This window comes from Arachis hypogaea, chromosome 3, assembly GCF_003086295.3.
Source record: "Arachis hypogaea cultivar Tifrunner chromosome 3, arahy.Tifrunner.gnm2.J5K5, whole genome shotgun sequence".
Classification (NCBI taxonomy): domain Eukaryota; kingdom Viridiplantae; phylum Streptophyta; class Magnoliopsida; order Fabales; family Fabaceae; genus Arachis; species Arachis hypogaea.
The window spans coordinates 80,292,537-80,302,592 of record NC_092038.1 but is presented as its reverse complement, the minus strand read 5'-3'; positions in this window follow the sequence as shown (position 1 = coordinate 80,302,592).

Here is a 10,056-nt window from a genome sequence, read left to right as displayed (position 1 = left end):
GAGTTTTACATCATTTCAAAAAAATAATAAAAAATTATTATATATATATATATAAAGTATGACACATGTTTCATTTTATTTATTAGTCACGACACCTAATAACACTAAATACCATAAATTATAACTCATCACTTTCCTTTAACTATTCATTCATTCCCACCGAACATGAAGAAAATGGAAACGTGGGTTAGGTGCATATATATATATATATATATATATATGAAAATGGAAACGTGGGTTAGGTGCATATATATATATATATATATATATATGAAAATGGAAACGTGGGTTAGGTGCATATATATATATATATATATATATATAACTTGACACCTAATAAAAATTTTACATCCACAAATCACCATTATCCTTAATCTTCTTCATTTCTTCTCATTCATCACCAAAACCATAAGAAAAAGAAAAAGAAAAGCCAAGGGAAAATGTGATGCTTCATGAAAACTGTGAGTTTCTGGCTCTAATTTCTTGAGATTCGTAACTCCGATAAAAAATCTAATCCGATAAAAGTGTTTGTATCTTCCTTCTTTACATGTTGAAATTACTTTTGTTGGGTAGAAATTGATGGTGATGTAGCTTCTCTTCCCTTTGAGTTCGGCCGATTGGAATTTTAGGAGGCACAGCCAATTTCTGATGTTTTCTTCTTCAGTAGTTGAGTCCAAAAGCTTCTCCAAAATTTTCGTTGATTTTGATTCCGTACAGAGATAGGGGGTTCATTTTTAAAATTTTAAGTTTTTAATTCATGAATGCTCAAAAACTTAATGAGTAATTGCGAATAATTTATTACTGTGTGGACTGGTTGAATAACAAATTTGTTTTAGATTTGTGACTGTGAAAAATAATTGAATTTGATGAATATGTGTTTGATTTCCTAAATGTTTGAGAATGCTAAAGATTCTAATTTATAGCTGGTTGTGATGAGAGTTGTCAAAATTGTGGTTGTGAATAAATTATGTGTATTGTTCTGGTAAAATGATGAAAGAATTGAGAATAGTGTATGGATGGAGATAAGTTAATGAATGATAAAAGTGAGGGAGCCCGTGAAGGTAGTGAAGTTTATTTTAAGGAAAGGTTCTGCCAAATTCTTGTAAAATATACGAAAAAGTGATTTTATTTTGAAAACCTGATTTATAAGCTTATTTTGAAAAATGACTCTATTTTAGAAAAAAAGATTTGGTTTATATATTTAGTCATAATTGAGAAAAGGATTTTTGTATTAAAAAAATTGACTTATTGGAAGTGATATTTGAGAAAAATGAATTTATAATATTGAATTTGATTTGTTTCAATTATCAAGAAGGGATTTTTGAGAATTTAAGATGGTTTGGCAGGAACCCTTGAAGGGTAGCAAAGCCCTGATTTAAGAGGAAATGCTGTAAAAATTTTTATAAAACTCCGAGGCTTGTTTAAAGCGTTATTTAAAAAAATTGATTTAAGAATCGTATTAATTGATTTCAATTTATTAAGAAAAGTATAATGTTTTGAGTTCAATCTATTAAGAGAAGATTTTGTTTTAAGTTAGGAATTGAGTTCGGTTTATTAAGAAAGTGACTTTTATCTTGAATAAAAGTTAAAGAAGTTTGGGTATTTGGAAATCAAAGGTTTTGATGCTAAGACTGAAAGTATACCTATGAGGTGATGTAGAGGTAAAAGGGATTGATTATTTGGAGATGCGGAGGTATGTGTAATTAAGCTGTGATGCGGAGGTATGCTTAATAAAGTAGGTGATGCGGAGGTATGTGTATGTAATTGGTGATGAGGAGGCATCATAAAGAGAAAGAAAATAAGAAGTCATGTATGAAAGAGATAACTGAAACGGATAATGAATCATGAAAAGTGTATGTCGAATGGGCCTCGTGCCATACTGCTAATGCGACAGTGCCCGCCTGACTGATAGTCTAAGATTGCTAATACGGGAATGTTCGCCTAACTGATAGCATATGGAATGTGATCGGGCCTTGTGCCAAATTGCTAATGCAAAAGGGCCCACCTAACTGATAGCCTGAGATTACTAATGCGGGAATGTTCGCCTAACTTATAGCCTATTTCAACCGTGATGCCAAGATATCCTAATTGACATACCCATGATGATAATTGTTCCTAGCTGACACGGTAAAGAAATAATATTTCGGGTTCACCCCGAGTAATGTCGGGTTGTGGGTAGACAACCGACGTGCAAGCTCATGGCCTGCTTAGGACAAACATGCATCATATTCTTTGCACATTTGCGTTTGATTGTGTTTTGCTTGTTGTATTTTCTCTTTGATTGTGCCAGTTGCCTTATTCTACCTTGCTTCTGTGTTCGGTCTCTGGTACTATTAGGTTATGTATTAAGTGATTAAGATTTAATGTTGTAAATGAGCTTTTGTTTTAAGTTCAGAAATCTTAAGGAAAGCAACTAATTGTCTAAAGTAAAATTAAAAAGTGTTTTCAAAGGTTTCATTAAAGAATAGTTTTATGGGGAAATGTCAATTATTCGCATTTCGTTCATTACTTTTACGGCATTTACTTTCCCAACTGAGAACATGCGAGGACGACGTTCTCATCCCCATATACATTTTTCTTTCAACAACAGGTTCAAGAATCCTTGACGAGGAGTCGTGACCTATCCACATAATTTTATATATATGTATTCGTATTTCCTGTATTGGATTTAGTCTTAGAATTTACTTTCCCCTTGCTGTTTATTATTTTGACTTTTAAAGGGACAGTACTTGTAATTGAGAGTCTTTGAATAAGTCTATGTATATATTGCTATGTGATCATATATATTTTTGTGATTAAGAGGTTTAAAATAAAAACCTTTCCTTTTCTTGATTAAAATTCCGATTCGTATTCACGAAGGCTTAATATTAAATAAAGATAGTATGAAATAAAAAGGTTTAGAGGTAAGTAACGCCTAAACTTTTAGTACGATCATGAAATGATAAAAGTTAGGGTGTTACAATAGGGGTTTAACTTATATACCTATTTGGAACATACACAAGTACCAGCGGTGATTAAACTATTTAATTAGCGTTTATTCTTGTCGTGGAGAATATGGAAAGTTTCTTGGTTATGTGGTTAGATCTAGGAAATTAGTTAATTAATTAAGTTTTCTAGCTAAATAATAGAGGAGGGATATTTGTTGAAAACTTTTTAATTTGATGTCCTAATCAATATTTGTATATTAAAAAAAGATTAAATTACTCTGTTAGTCCCTATATTTTTCTGAAATTTTCTATTAGGTACCTATATGTTTTCTTTCATTCAATTTTGTCCTTGTACAATTTTTTTTATTTTTCAATTAGGTCCCTCTTGACAATGATTGGCTTAATTGTATAGGGGTCTAATTAAAACAAAAAGTTTTGATGCAGGGATCCAATTAAAAGAAAAACAAAGTCTAAAGATCGAATTAAAAAAAATGGTGCAAGGAATCAATTAAAATAACAAAAATTATAGGGATGTAATTAAAAATTTTACGGAATTCTATAGACCAACAGAGTAAATAAAGCTTAAAAAATAGAAAATGATTCTAATAGTCATTTACATGATGTATTTCTCACTTAGACACTTACTATGAGTGATTAAAATAATTAAACAAAGTCTATTTTAATATTAAAAAATATGAAAATGTCCCTGGATGTGCATTGACATTTTTTCCATATTGGTCTTTATAGTTTTATTTTTATTTTTAATCTTCAATTTGCACGTTGATTATTAAAGAATTAATTGATTTTTTATTTGATAATAAATTTTTTTATTTTTAGTTATCAAATATATATTTATATATTTGTGTTATTTTAAATCAAAATGGATGATCTAGACGAATCAGAAATATATGATCCTTCGATAAATTCATTCAGTCAAGTTGGTTCTGTTATTGATCATCCTTTCTTCATGCAAAGTGAAATACAAGGTACGCTCTCTTTCTTAAATCATCTATTATTCAATAATAGTAAAATAAGATTCCTATTTAGTTAGTGCTAAAAACTTTCATTGTCCTTCTGTGATAAAGTATTATTCAGTAAGAGTAAAATAGAATTATTTTTTGGTCATATATATTTTTGTCAAAATTTAAAAGAGTAAAGTATTTATAAATATATTATATCTGTATGCTAATTGTTTATTCTTTACCAGGTTGTCTTGATGTTGGTGATCCTAATTATGAATGTTCAATCTGTGGGGCGTGTTTCTGGTTATTAGAATGTGTTGAAAGAGACTCTACAGTTAATCATCTTGTTTTTACTATTTGTTGCTCAAAGGGGAAAATTCAGTTACCTTATTTCTGAAAACCCCCCAATCTGTTATATAATTTGATTAACGGACATGATAGCAAAAGTTTGTACTTCCAAAAAAATATTCAATCTTATAACAGTATGTTTGGATTCAATTGATGATAGGAGTGGTCCACCGTAATTTGTAATAACTGGTCAAAATTATCATCGGATTGGAAGCTTGCTCCCAGATGCTGGTCAAAAGCCTAAATTTGTGCAATTATATATATACGACACTCAACATGAGATAATGCATAGGCAGAAAATCTTTGGTATGTGTGTTTGAAATTTTGTTGTTGAGTTTTTTTTATCATATTTTTCTCGATATTTTAATGTTCTCTGTATTGAATAACAGGTTTATAGCTTCCATTACATAGTTATACCATGTTTTATTCTTCTTATAATGTCTTATTAATGATTTTTAACAAATAATCATGTATCAAAAAATATGATAATTGTATTCCGTGTAGTTCTTAAATAGATTTTTATGGTTAATGTATATTTATTTTAGGCAAACATCTGAGATAGATAAAGAATTGATAACTGAGTTGTTGCAAATGATCGATACCCATAATGTTATATCACAATCATTTCGAAGAGTCAGAGAATTCTATAAATGTCATCCTTCTGAGATTTTCTATTTGAATTTGTATTCCCTAAGGACAGTTGATCGAAGAACTTACAGTGCTCCCTCTTGTGATGAAGTTGCTGCTTTGATTGTTGGAGATTTTGATTCCTCATATCATGGTCGTGACATTATTGTTCGATCTATTGTTGGTCAGTTACAGCGTATTTATGAAACTCATGCTATGTATTGGCCCTTACAGTATCCGTTGTTCTTTCCATACGGTGAGGATGGTTACCAGCTGAGTATTCCTTATCGAGGTGAACAACATGGATATGTTCCCGGAAGGAGAACAAGAGTTTCTCTCAGAGAATTCATCTGTTTTCATCTGCAGTTTAGGGAGCACGAAGATGGAATTATTCACAAGTGTAGGTGATTATTTCAACAATTTGTTGTTGATTGTTTCATAATTATAGAGTTCCAAAGGTTGTATGAGATTAGAAAGAAGCAAAGTACAATTAGAGGAAAAGTCCTTCAAGGAATAGAGGAGGCTATACGTTGTGGTGATGACGAAACTTCTTCAATTGGGACACAAGTTATTTTGCTGGTGGGCACGAACCCCACACTTTTGTACAGCAGTACCAGCAAGTGCACTGGGTCGTCCAAGTAATACTTGAGCGAGTCAAGGTCGATCCCATGAGGATTGTGGTTTGAAGCAAGCTATGGTTATCTTGCCGGTCTTAGTCAGGCAGAATCAGAAGGTTATTGGATTATCAGTGATATAAACATAACATTTCTCAGAAGTTGTGTAAACTATGATAGGAATAGGGTTAAGGCTTGGAGTTGCTTTGTCTTTTTGAATTAACTCTGGTATTATTGCTCTCTTTGCTTGTGAGTGATTTCTTCAATGGTAGGCTATATGTGATTGACGCGGGTTTGAGCAGCTTCCAATATTCCTCCAGATCTGAACCCCAGGTTTAGTGTGGATCCATTCTGATTGAAGGTGAAGCTCGTACAGTCCATTCTCCTTAATGATCCTACTCAAAGCGCCACAGATAAGGTCAGATCTTTCGGATTAAAGAATGTTGCACCATGGGTTCTAGCCTCTACCATAGAGACCCTAATCTTCCCGGAAATCAACTGAACTAATGTCTCGAGAAGTCCCCAACGAAGTCGTGGATTAGCCGTCTGAGAGATGTATATTCAAGCTGTTGGTTCGTCACTGTCCGGTGAAAGACGCGTTCTGAAGCCAAGTAGATGCGGGTGTCTGTCAGGCACGTTCATCTTAATGTGATGAACAGAGCTAATTTGTCAAATCATCCTATTCACCACGATGAAGTACGAATATACATCTTAGTATTAATCAAATACGGATCGAAGAAGAAACAGTAATACTTTTATTAATTCATAGGCATCACCAAGGCTCCTCCCCTCAACTTAGGAGATTTAGAAACTCATACTGAAGTAAAAATACAAAGCAAAAGTGAAAATAGGATAAAGTCTTAGATGATGTCTGTGTGATTATGTAAAAATACACTTTAAATACTAAACAGATGACTAGTAAGGGTAAAATAGTCTTTTTAGTGCTAAAATCCACTTATGGGGCCCACTTGGTGAGTGTTTGGGCTGAGCTTTGATGAGATCCACGTGCTATGAGGTTTCTTGGGCTTGGAATGCCAGCTAGGGGTTCCTCATTGGGCGTTTGGACGCTGGTCTCTGCTTTTGGGTGCTGGACGCTTGGATGGGGGTAGGTAGCTGACGTTGGACGCCAGTTTTGGGCCTTCTAATCCGAAGCAAAGTATGAACTATTATATATTTCTGGAAAGCACTAAAGGTAAGCTTTCCATAGCCATTAAGATCGCTCCATTTGGACTTCTATAGCTCCAAAAAAGCCCTTTCGAATGCAGGTAGGTAAGATTTGGACAGCATCTGCACTGCTTTCTCTGTCTCTGAATTAGACTTCTGTTCCAACTCCTCAATTTCAGCCAGAAAATACCTGAAATTTTACAAAAACACAAAAGCTCATAGTAGAATCAAAAAATGTGAATTTAACACTAAAACCTATAAAAATATAATAAAAACTAAATAAAACACGCTAAAACTATATGAAAATGATGTCAAAAAGCGTATAAAATATCCGCTCATCATTTGCCTTCCTCCTTCACCGGCACTAGACATTATATGTTTAACCGTTTTTGGGATGCCATGGAAATTTGTAAACATTTCGGCTATCCAGATTTATTCCTCACTATTACGTGTAATCCAAATTGGCCTGAATTTCAGCGATTCATAGAGCGAGAGCGAATTCCTATCACCTCCTAAGCGATCTTAAGGAAGGTGTGTTTTTTGGTCTACTTAATGTAGGTATAGTATTTCACACTTAGGATTTCAATTTTTGTTTGTTGTCTTAAAACATATGTTTGTTTGGCTTCTTTAGAACAATTTTCTATATTTTAGATATGTATACTATTGAGTTCCAAAAAAGAGGTCTACCACATGCACACATGTTACTTTGGCTTAACGGGAAAAACAACTTACAAAGTATTAAAATTGTTGATGAATTGATTTGTACCGAGCTACGAAATCCCTAGAAATTTCCAACTCTTTATAATGTCGTAACTAAGTACATGATCCATGGGCCTTGTGGTTGACTTAGACCGAGTTCTCCTTGCATGAAAGACGGTAAGTGCACAAAATTTTATCCGAAAAGATTCGTTGATCAAACGAGGTTTGATGAAGATGGCTACCCAATATATAGACGTCATAATATGCGTGTTACAGTGAAGATCAACAATGTTGATATTGACAACAGATTTGTTGTGCCTTATAATCTACTGCTGTTAACAGAATATCAAGCTCACATAAATCTTGAATTTTGTAAGATGTCAAATGCCATTGAGTATCTTTTTAAGTATGTCAATAAAGGTTCGGATCAAGTAAATGCAACTGTTGGAGATACATACCAGGGTGGTCAATCTTCTGAAGTAGTTGATGAGGTCAAACAATATTACGATTGTCGTTATTTATCACCATCTGAATCCATGTGGAGAATTTTTTCTTATGATATTCATCATAGATGACCATCAGTACAGAAGTTGACTTTTCGTTTGCCGAACCAACAACATGTTGTATTCGATGATGCTAATATTATTATTCATGTTTATTTGCGTAATAAAGATTTGGTGACAATGTTTATGGGTTCGATGATAGCCCACAGACGCTTCCCGGAGGGATGGGCTTTAACATATGTTGAATATCCATGAAAATTTATGTATTGTTTGAATAGTAGGGAGTGGAAGCCAAGACAGAGAGGATTCTCAATTGGAAGATTGAGTTTCGCTCATCCTTCATCCGATGAACTTTTCTATATGCGGATGCTTTTGAATGTGCAAGGAGGATGTACCAATTTTCAAAGTATAAGGACCGTGAATGGTGTTGCCTATGATACATTTCAAGAGGCATGTTCCGCTATGGGATTTTTGATTGATGATAACGAGTTTGTTTCTGCTATTAAGGAAGTCGCCGAGTTAGCATCAGCTGCACATCTAATGTAACACCCTACAATACAGAGTCTTATGCTTAAATCATAATTCAGAGATGGCAAGGTATTACAACCTCTAAAATAAAAATTTAGTAAGTATAGTAGTATGAATGATTGATTATAACTAGGAGCCTTTGTAGAAAAATGGGTAAACAAAAATCGTAACTCAAACGCGCAACACTCCGATCGATAACGTAACGAACAAGGATAACCAACACGAGATTATATATATATACAAAGGAGTGTCAAAAACAGGAATATCAAGACTCAAAATCCGGCTGCGAGGATAACCGGTCCGAGCATAGCAATATATACATATGATAAAATAAGGAAAACCCCAAAGGGACACAAATACAGAAACCTATTCTCCAAAATCTCCCATAAGAGGAGTCATCACAGTTTGTATTATTTAATGGAGATAAAAGTATCTAAGCAAAACATATAAACTAAAACAGAGTCCCCAAGAACAAAGGATCTTCGCTAATTCAGAAGTCTCCAGCAGGCCTCTCAGCGAGAAACTTCACGTCCTGCATCTGAAAACCACAAAATCCGCATGCGTGAGAACCAGAGGTCCCCAGCATGGTAACAGCTTCCACATATATAATACATAATAATAGAGGAAAGCCAAAGGCAATCCTAGAACTTCCTTCAGATAATATCAAAGCTTATAAACAAGCTAAACCATATGTGGCGACTGACTAAAGATTCTTCAGTCTAACTAATACTTCCCTTTCCAATTCCTTCAGACCTCCCAACTACCATCAGGAGTATAATGTAGCAAACACAGTTATATCCAACAAGAAATATACAAATAGGAACAATTAAGGCATTTAGACAATTAGCAGGTAATATGCAGTCAAATAGGCAATCTCAAACAATTCATATAGTATGCATATGATGAATGCCTGTCCCTAGTGGCTGATGATATCATCTGTCGGTTATAGAGCCAATCCGACAAGTCCTGGTAGCTAACCATTGGACTGTCCCTCTGTCACGCATCCCCAACTTGAGTTATACTCGTCATAAACTTGATCATAATCATGATCTATATCCATCACCTTCACTGGTGAATATTTATGGGGGCTTTCACAGTGCCCGGCCACACTTATGACATAGGGTCAAAAGAGCTTCGAGTCTCAACCTGGAGCACGTGGTGGCTAGCCACTACTTCCTCCCAGGGAAACTCTCATCTCCAACAGTGGAAGTGCAACATTAACAATTCATTCAACAGCATATATGCACTTATACTTAGCCATAATCATGGCTCCGCCGTAACACGGCAATAATCTAGCCATCCGGCTCACGGTTAAATCCATAACCAGCCAATTCATTAACAATTACGGCCCTTCGGCCCATGGCATAACAAGCACTTCCACCACCATCCTCCGCATCTCACATAATCATGCTTGATCCTCATTGATCATTCATTTTTCCCTTGCTTCACTCGTAAGTTACCACATTCCCTAGCTCCTTTTCCCATTGCTAGGCATATCATAATGATTTAAGACATAAATGGTGAGATCGGAGGCTTAGAAGTATGAAATTTGGCTTTTAAAACTCAAAAATCAACTGTGGGATGGAAACAGGGCCACGCGTACGTGCACTCCACGCGCACGCGTGGATGGCAACAAAACTCATCGACGCGTATGCGTCATGCACGCTAACGCGTGGATTGAAAA